At 44.6% G+C, this 9,382-nt stretch overlaps 1 long non-coding RNA gene across 4 annotated transcripts in view; it reads right to left on the bottom strand.

Moving 5' to 3' along the window:
• The window catches only part of LOC108177275 (uncharacterized), a 49,713-nt gene that overhangs the window by 39,011 nt on the left and 1,320 nt on the right, over positions 1-9,382 (bottom strand). For 2 of the 4 annotated variants that reach the window (XR_007922509.2, XR_007922510.2), the window contains exon 3: positions 3,211-3,316. This is a non-coding gene — a long non-coding RNA (uncharacterized lncRNA). Of the gene's footprint in view, positions 1-1,663; positions 2,646-2,984; positions 3,317-9,382 lie in introns of those variants that run through there. The other 2 variants (XR_007922508.2, XR_001794097.3) reach the window with 2 other exon arrangements.

Genomic DNA, 9,382 nt, shown 5'->3' with positions numbered 1-9,382 from the left:
TTGGATTCCCTCAATAAATGGTGGTTTTGAGAAAATGTAAAGAGGGCTAGCCTTACTTATGACATCAAAGAATAAAAATTAATAAGAATAAATGAAATAGGGGCAGGCATTATGGCACACTGAGTTAAGTTACTACTTGGTACATATTGGAGTACCTGGAATTGAATTTTTTTAAAGATCTATTTATTTATTTGAAAGTCAGAGTTACACAGAGGGAGGAGAGGCAGAGAGAGAGAGAGAGAAGTCTTTCCATCTGATGGTTCATTCTCCAATTGGCCGCAACAGCCGGAGCTATGCTGATCTGAAGCCAGGAGCCAGGAGCTTCTTCCAGGTCTCTCATGTGGGTGCAGGGGCCCAAGAACTTAGGCCATCTTCTACTGCTTTCCCAGGCCATAGCAGAGAGCTGGATTGGAAGCTGAACAGCCGGGTCTCGAACCAGCACCCATATGGGATGCCGGTGCTTCAGGCCAGGCCACAGCGCTGACCCTGGGATTGAGTTTTGACTCTACTTTTTTTTTTTTTTTTTTAAGATTTTATTTATTTATTTAAGAGTTAAAGTTACAAAGAGAGGGAGAGACAGAAAAGTCTTCCATCTGCTGGTTCACTCCCCAAATGGCTGCAATGGCCAGAGTTGGGCTGATCCAAAGCCAGGAGCTTCTTCTGGGTCTCCCACATGCATGCAGGGGCCCAAGGACTTGGGCCATCTTCTACTGCTTTCCCAGGCCATAGCAGAGAACTGGATTGGAACTGGAGCAGCCAGGACATGAACTGGTGCCTATATGGGATGCCGGCACTGGAGGTGGAGGCTTAGCCTGCTACACCACAGCACTGGCCCCTTGGTTTTACTTCTGATCTAGCTTCCTGCTAATGCATCTGAGAGACAACAGACATTGGCTCAAGTATTTGAGTTCCTGCCACTTGTATGCAAGACCTAGATGGAGTTCCCGGTTCCTGGCTTTGAACTGGCCCAGCCCTGACTATTGAGGGTACTTGGGGCATGAGCCAGCAGATGGATGATCTCTTTCTGTCTCTCCCTCTCTGTCATCTGCTTTTCAAATAAAAAAGCGAAAGAAAACTTAAAAAGTAAATAAAACAAACAGGAAAACTTTCCTTAGCTACCCTTCTTCAAACATACTGAGAAGAGATGTGATTAGGGTGAAACTGGGTGTAGTTGAACATGTGAATACTTCTTACGGTTTGTCTCATCTGCTTCTCCTTTCAGCTGCTTAGGCTGAGGTGGCAACCTGTGTGATTAGCCTCCCTGAAGAACAATGCTTAAGGTGAACCTTCTTAAAACTGCCTTGAAGGTAAGTGAGGGGCTACTTGGCCTGGACAACTAGCAGGGGGCACTCCATTTTCCATCAAACTGCTGGAAAGAGGAGGGCAATTCAGATAAGGAATGCTGAGAGGGATTTTCACATATTTGCACACACAAAGCTGTACTTCTCACTAATTCAGACAAATGCATTTTACCATATTATAAAGTGAGATACAGGGACAGATGTTTGGTCTAGTAGTTAAGATGCTGGTGAAGATGCCTATATCCCTTACCAGAGGCCTCAGTTAAAATCTTAGCTCTGGCCCATGATTCCAGCTTCCTTCTTTTTTTTTAAATTTTTATTTATTTATTTATTTATTTATTTATTTATTTTTGACAGGCAGAGTGGATAGTGAGAGAGAGACAGAGAGAAAGGTCTTCCTTTGCAGTTGGTTCACCCTCCAATGGCCGCCGGGGCCAGCGCGCTGTGGCCCGCACACTGCGCTGATCTGATGGCAGGAGCCAGGTACTTATCCTGGTCTCCCATGCGGGTGCAGGGCCCAAGCACTTGGGCCATCCTCCACTGCCTTCCCGGGCCACAGCAGAGAGCTGGCCTGGAAGAGGGGCAACCGGGACAGAATCCGGTGCCCCGACCAGGACTAGAACCTGGTGTGCCGGCACCGCAAGGCGGAGGATTAGCCTATTGAGCCATGGCACTGGCCCCAGCTTCCTTCTAATACAGACCCTGTAAGGAGACAGGTGATGTCTCAAATACTTGGGTCCCTGCCACCCATGTGGGAAACCTGGATTGAGTTTCCGACTCCCATTTTGGCCTTGGCCCAGCCCCAGCCATTATGGATATTTAGGGGAGTGAATCAATAGATGTGAGATCTCTGTCTCTCTTCTTCTTAGGTAAATAAATAAGAGGTACAGTGTTCATTACTTTTAAATATACACATTAAGCCCAGGATACCAAAGCATTGTCTGGCAGGAACTCTGAGGGAATCAGTTCTGATGCATGCATAAAAATGCTTTCCATGTAACTTATCAATGATTTGTGAACACATAGTTCACCGGAGTGTTTACAAATATTTGAAAAATGTAATACAGAAAGATTCAACAGGCTATTTTTCCCCTTTCAAGTAAGTTTTGTCTTCACCATTCATTTGCTTAGCAAGCCCTACTTCACAAACCACGTAAGATGCACTGGAGCACTGCTCTTGTTCGTGTCATTGTAAGTGTCCAGTTGTGTGGGGTGTGAATTACAAGGCTTTGTACATCCTCATCTTGAGGTGGTCTCTCTCCATGTTAATGTTGAAAGAGCTGATTTGTAGGGTCACCCTGGAGGGAGATGATTTCCCCAAGATTTTGTCACAACGTTCTTGTCCTGGTGAACAAAATCCAAGAGAATGATGGCCTTTTTCTCAATAGCAGTAATGGCCATTGGCATAAGAGAATAGTCATTTAAATTTTGAAATTCCATGTAAAATATTAATTTGATTTTAGCCTATGGACTGCTGAAATCTCTCTTAATATCTAACATTTTTATGATTATATTTTAATTAAAATTTTTTTCATTATTTTTTACTTATATAGGGTGAACATATTTCACAAATACCAGATTTAGGAGCAAAGTGATACTTCCAACCCGACCCTCCCTCTGCCCCTATGCCACACCCTCCCTCCTCTTCCTTCCTTAATCTTTCCTTCAGTTTTTATAATGACATACTTTCAGTTTACTTTATAATCATAAGATTAACTCTCCACTAAGTAAAGAATTTCAACAAATAGTGGGAAGAAAGAAACTGGTCCTCAACAGTAGAGACAGGGCTATAAACAATCATCCTCAAAACGTCAACTTTGCTCATCTGCATTTTTTTGCACTCTATTAATTACCACAAATTGAGGAAAACATGTGATATTTGCCTTTAGAAAATTTCATCCAGACTGACCTTGATGATGGTATCCAAGAGATCTAGGGATAAGGAAGGTGATGGCAGCTGGATCCCCTGTCCTTTTGCAGCAGCCGTGCCTGGAGCTGATAGCTCCAATAAGCAACTAGCCCGAGAGAAATAGGACACTTTAGTATGTTTGGCCATTGAGGAGAAAAAGACACGTTCCTTAAACCAGAAATGACCTGACTTGTACCAGGAATTTAGTGGACTGTAAAAGTGCTCTTTGAGAGTAAAAGACTTTAAGGAGTATAGATTACAAATAGAAAGCATCTCTGTTTCAACAACCTAGAAGTAGAGGTTTCCCAATCATCCAGAAGGAGATCTAATGGTAGCAAAGAAGCATTAAGACTAACCAAGCCGGCGCCGCGGCTCACTAGGCTAATCCTCCGCCTAGCGGCGCCGGCACACCGGGTTCTAGTCCCGGTCGGGGCGCCGGATTCTGTCCCGGTTGCCTCTCTTCCAGGCCAGCCCTCTGCTGTGGCCAGGGAGTGCAGTGGAGGATGGCCCGGGTGCTTGGGCCCTGCACCCCATGGGAGACCAGGAAAAGCACCTGGCTCCTGGCTCCTGCCATCGGATCAGCGCGGTGCGCCGGCCGCAGCGCGCCGGCCGCGGCGGCCATTGGAGGGTGAACCAACGGCAAAGGAAGACCTTTCTCTCTGTCTCTCTCTCTCACTGTCCACTCTGCCTGTCAAAAAAAAATAAAAAAATAAAAAAATTAAAAAAAAAAAAAAAAAAAAAAAAAAAGACTAACCAAATGTGGGCCGGCGCCGTGGGTTCTAGTCCCGGTCGGGGCACCGGATTTTGTCCCAGTTGCCCCTCTTCCAGGCCAGCTCTCTGCTGTGGCCCGGGAAGGCAGTGGAGGATGGCCCAAGTGCTTGGGCCCTGCACCCCATGGGAGATCAGGAGAAGCACCTGGCTCCTGCCTTCGGATCAGCGCGGTGCGCCGGCCGCAGCGTGCCAGCCGTGGCGGCCATTGGAGGGTGAACCAACGGAAAAGGAAGACCTTTCTCTCTCTCTTACTATCCACTCTGCCTGTCAAAATAATAATAATAATAATAAGACTAACCAAATGTAAAGCAGGAAGTAGCTCATTGCCTGGACCCCCTCCAAGGCCCTTTCCGTCCAATCTTCCTTGGGTCCCTTACACATTTGGTTGTCTCTTCTTCTGTGTGCCCAGAAAACTGTGTCCATTTCTTCTCCAAATGCATTTCTCCCTCTAGCCAGTGTAGTTCGCAATGGCAGGGTTGTGTCTCATTCATCTTTTTTCCCCTGGCACTGCTTGATTGGTAAATGAATGAATGAAGAAATAAATGACAAAATATGCCATGGGAAGGAAGTTGAAAGAATGAGAAGAAAGTTTCCATATCCTTGAAGTGTTCTCGTTTGGCTTATAGTGGACTCCTGCTATGGACTCAATTGTGTCTCCTCAACCCAATTCATCTGCTAAAGCCCTGAGTCCCACTGCAACTATATCTGGAGATAAGACTTTCAGAAGGTGATTAAGGTTAAATGAAGTCATAAGGGGGGGGCCCTGTTCCAAGGGATTGGTGGCCTACATGCACATTTATTAAGGAAAGGCCACCTGAGACAAAGTGAAGAGGCTGCCATCTGCAAGCCAGGAGGGACTGTCACTGGAAAGAGATCATGCCAGCATCCTGGTTTAGGATGTCCAGAACAATGAGAAAGTCAATGCTGCTTAAGCCACTCATTTATGATATTTTGTTACAGCAGCCTGGCTGACCAAGACAACACCTTGCTGGTTGTCTGCTTCTTCTATGTTCTTTCTAGAGGACCATCCGTCCTCTAGAGGTGATAGCTCTCTTGGACTTCACTGGTCATATCTGATAGGATCAAGATGAACACTAGCTCCAAGATTCTCTCTTCAGGAATTGGAGTTCAGACATGCTTATCAGTCCACCTCTTCTGGGTGCTTGAACTAAGACTTTGTGAGCTCTGGAGTCCTGCAACAGCACCTTTGTGCAATGTGCATGGAGAAGCAAATGTGTACATAGAGAATTGGGCTTGAGGCAGGTCAGTCTGGAGCATAATTCTATGGTCATTTATGTCAATTGATCATAGACAGTATATATGATGTTTCCATATTCAAAATGGCAGTTGGGAAAGAAAACTGTTCCAAACAAGATCTACTAGAGACATGTTTAGTGGATAGAAGTTGTAACTCATTTTGGGAAGTCATTGGCACTACTGAACAGTCTTGGGATACATTTGAAGGACGTTAAGAAACTTTTCTGGAAAGTTATGTGCCTATCCACCCTTCTAACTGACCACCTGCCATTGAGGAATCACCAGACTTATTCTAAACTGTATCAAATCAAAGTATAATTTTGAAAGGTTAAAAGTATAATTATTATATAAATGTAAAAACAGTAGCCAGCGCTGTGGCTCACTTGGTTAATCCTCTGCCTGCAGCACCGGCATCCCATATGGGCTCCAGGTTCTAGTCCCGGTTGCTCCTCTTCCAGTCCAGCTCTCTGCTGTGGCCTGGGAGGGCAGTGGAGGATGGCCCAGGTGCTTGGGCCCCTGCATCTGCATGGGAGACCAGGAGGAAGCTCCTGGCTCCTGGCTTCGGATCAGCTCAGCGCACTGGCCGTTGCGGCCATTTGGGGGGTGAACCAACAGAAGTAAGACCTTTATCTCTGTCTCTCTCACTGTCTAACTCTGCCTTTCAAACAAACAAACAAAAAAAGACTTTTGACTCACTTTCGAGAGGCCCAGTTAGTTTAAGAATTACAGGAAATTCTAAAGTGTATATCATCAATGAAAGAATGCATTGTTAGATACAAAACTCGCTTTTGCCATCCATGACAATACAATGGTAACTTTCATGGCTATCTTTTCTTTCAGAAAGAACCTATACATCAACCTATCACTTCAAAATCTGCACCCTTATCAATGATAAATACTAAATCAAAGATGTATTCCCTTGGACAATCAAATAATCCTGGGGTAGGTCTGTTATTAATGTATCACTGTAGGACAGAAAATTTGTCCAAGTTTCTGTCTTGCTTATTTCCAAGTTTTGGAAAATTTCCCTTAGCAGTCGTTTCTTTTTTCTATAAATATCTCTAACAGAAGGGATGTCTTTGAATTGGCTCCATGTTTCTTGTGGAGAATTTGAAATAAAACTTTGACACATGCTCTTTTCAATTTGGTGGAGAAATTGCTTTAACACTTCAATGCTAAAAATTATTAGTAAGGTTATCCAGGTGCCCCAAAGTAGCTGTTTCTTGGGAAGATTACTTCATTGGCTTTTTTTTTTTTTAAAGATTTATGTATTTATTCGAAAGGCAGAGTTACAGAGAAGAAGCAGAGGTAGAGGCAGAGACAGAGAGGTCTTCCATCTGCTGGTTCACTCCCCAGATGGCTGCAATGGTCAGAGCTGGGTCAATCCGAAGCTAGGAGCTAGGAGTTTCTTCTGGGTCTCCCAGACACTACAGGGGCCCAAGGACTAGGTCTCTCTTCTACTGCTTTCTCAGGCCATAACAGAGAGCTGGATTGGAAGTAAAGCAGTTGGGATTCAATCAGAGCCCATATGGGATGGTGGCACTTCAGGTGGCAGCTTTACCTGCTATGCTACAGCGCCAGCCCCTTCACTGGCTTTTTTTTTTTTTTAATATTTATTTGTTTATTTGAAAGTCAGAGTTACACAGAGAGAGAAGGAGAGGCAGAGGGAGAGAGGTCTTCCATCTACTGGTTCACTCCCCAACTGGCAGCAACAGCTGGAGCTGTGCCAATCCGAAGTCAGGAGCCAGGAGCTTCTTCTGGGTTTCACACGTGGATACAGGAGCACAGGGACTTGGGCCATCTTCTACTGCTTTCCCACATCATAGCTGGATCAGAAGTGCAGTAGCTGGGTCTCAAACAGGCACCCATATGGGACCCATAAGGCACTGTAGGTAGTGGCCTTACCTGCTCCACCACAGTGCTGGCCCCTCACTGGCTTTTGATAATCTGAAGCTATACCTTGAAGACCCAAGCTAAAATCTACAATGTAAAGGCAATTTCTCTTATAAGGAACTCTTCATGAATTTACAATATTTTTATTTCTCATCATTAATTTAATGATTTAAATTCCAATTATTTAAGTAACAAACTGGCTATATTTAGATAGAGGAAGAAAATCTTATTCTGATAAAATAGCAAATCCCATTTATGAAGTTTTTTTTTTTTTTTTTTTTGGACAGGCAGAGTGGACAGTGAGAGAGAGAGAGAGAGAGACAGAGAGAAACGTCTTCCTTTTGCTGTTGGTTCACCCTCCAATGGCCGCCACGGCTTGCGCGCTGCGGCCGGCGTACCGTGCTGATCCGAAGGCAGGAGCCAGGTACTTCTCCTGGTCTCCCATGGGGTGCAGGGCCCAAGCACTTGGGCCATCCTCCACTGCCTTCCCGGTCCACAGCAGAGAGCTGGCCTGGAAGAGGGGCAACCAGGACAGAATCCGGCGCCCCAACCGGGACTAGAACCCGGTGTGCTGGCACCGCTAGGTGGAGGATTAGCCTATTGAGCCGCGGCGCCAACCTAAGCTTTATTATTTTTATTAAACCATTGCACCTTGGCAAAAAAGAAATATAGTTTTATTACATATATTTCATAGTAGCATTTAACACTTATTATTATTGGACACCTCAAACTGCATGTTAAATTTCACTGTGCAATATCAAGGTCTGTACATTGTTTTTGTGGGTAATATTTTCTCTATAATATTTCAGATAGAAATATTTTGGTAAACCATGATTCTACAGATACACAAGACAGTGACTACACCCTTGAATTTTCTTTCCAGTTGGTGTCTTTCTAGTTTAAACCTTCTGTAGCAATTTTATATTTTGTCAGGCTGATAAAACATATTCATCCCATGTGCTTAGCTTTCTGGGTCATGAGATTTTATTTTTGGTGGAAAGTTTACCATTTTAATTATAAAATATCACTAAAATTCTTCAAATAATGGCACTTCAACATCTCTATTTTTTTTGTATCAGTTTTCGGGCCAAGCAAGTGGCCACCATTTAAAAGCCTTAGGAGGGGCTGGCACTATGGCGTAGCTGGTAAAGCTGCCGCCTGCAGCGTCGGCATCCTATATTGGACGCCGGTGCCCAGCTCCTGGCTTCATATTGGCACAGCACCAGCCGCTGCGGCCAACTGGGGGAGTGAACCAGCCGATGGAAGACCTCTCTCTTTCTCTCTGTCTCTGCCACTGCCTTTCCAATAAATAAATCTTACAAATAAAATAAACAAAAGGCCTTAAGAGCAAAGCCACAGTTTCCCCCAGGAAAAAGCAGTCTTGTCTGTGGACTGCAGCTTCAGTTCCTGCCCCAGATTTTAGCCTGCTCGGGGGATACTGAACTTGCCAACTCCCACGACTGTGTAAGCAAATTCTATGAATTTGTACCTGTAACATATGAAGGTATTTTAAGTAGTTTATGGAAAAGTAGAATTAAAAGTTAATTTTGGTGTAAAAATATTTGAAATTTGAGCCTACAAAGGGTCCTCCAAAAGTTCATAGACACCTTCTAGCTGCACCGACACCTGCCTGTGCCTGGAAGCTTTGCTCAACCAAGGGCATTTGAGGATTATTTAAAAATTTTTTTTTAAGAAAAGGAAAATAGAATTATTTCCTTAGAGCAGGCTAGTCTAACTCCCTTCAGTGGGGCTAGGGTAGAGGGTGAGGGATGGGGGTAGTTTCTGATCACGGTCAGGGCAGACTTGTTCTAAGGAGCTTACAAGATCTTGCACCTCAAGCATCTTCATCACCTGTCATCGCACCCGAGGTTCCTATCATGGAGTTTATGTCACCTCCAGTACGTCAAGCTTAAGTGTACAGCTATGGGAAGGGCATGAGGGCCAGTCATGCCAGGTATCCAGTTCTGTCCAACAGTTTCTCACTGCAAGAGTTGATCTATAGTAAGTCAGGAAGCCAGAGGGTTTCACATGAGGGCAATGACCAGGGGAGGGAGTCGTTAAGTATTAGTCATGGACTGGGATGACTGGGGCAGGTCTGGAACTCAGATCAGACCCAAGGAAGTCTGTGGAAGTCAGGATACTGAATATTGTACAGAATCCAGGAACAAAGCACTTTCAGCTGGAAGGGAACACCAAAGTCAAAAATGTATGGTTCACAATTTTGCCTCAGATGGTCTAGATTAGGTAACTA

This window comes from Oryctolagus cuniculus, chromosome 14, assembly GCF_964237555.1.
Source record: "Oryctolagus cuniculus chromosome 14, mOryCun1.1, whole genome shotgun sequence".
In the NCBI taxonomy this organism is placed as follows: domain Eukaryota; kingdom Metazoa; phylum Chordata; class Mammalia; order Lagomorpha; family Leporidae; genus Oryctolagus; species Oryctolagus cuniculus.
The sequence above is the reverse complement of the archived record's forward strand: the minus strand, read 5'-3'. Positions and strand labels throughout refer to the sequence as shown.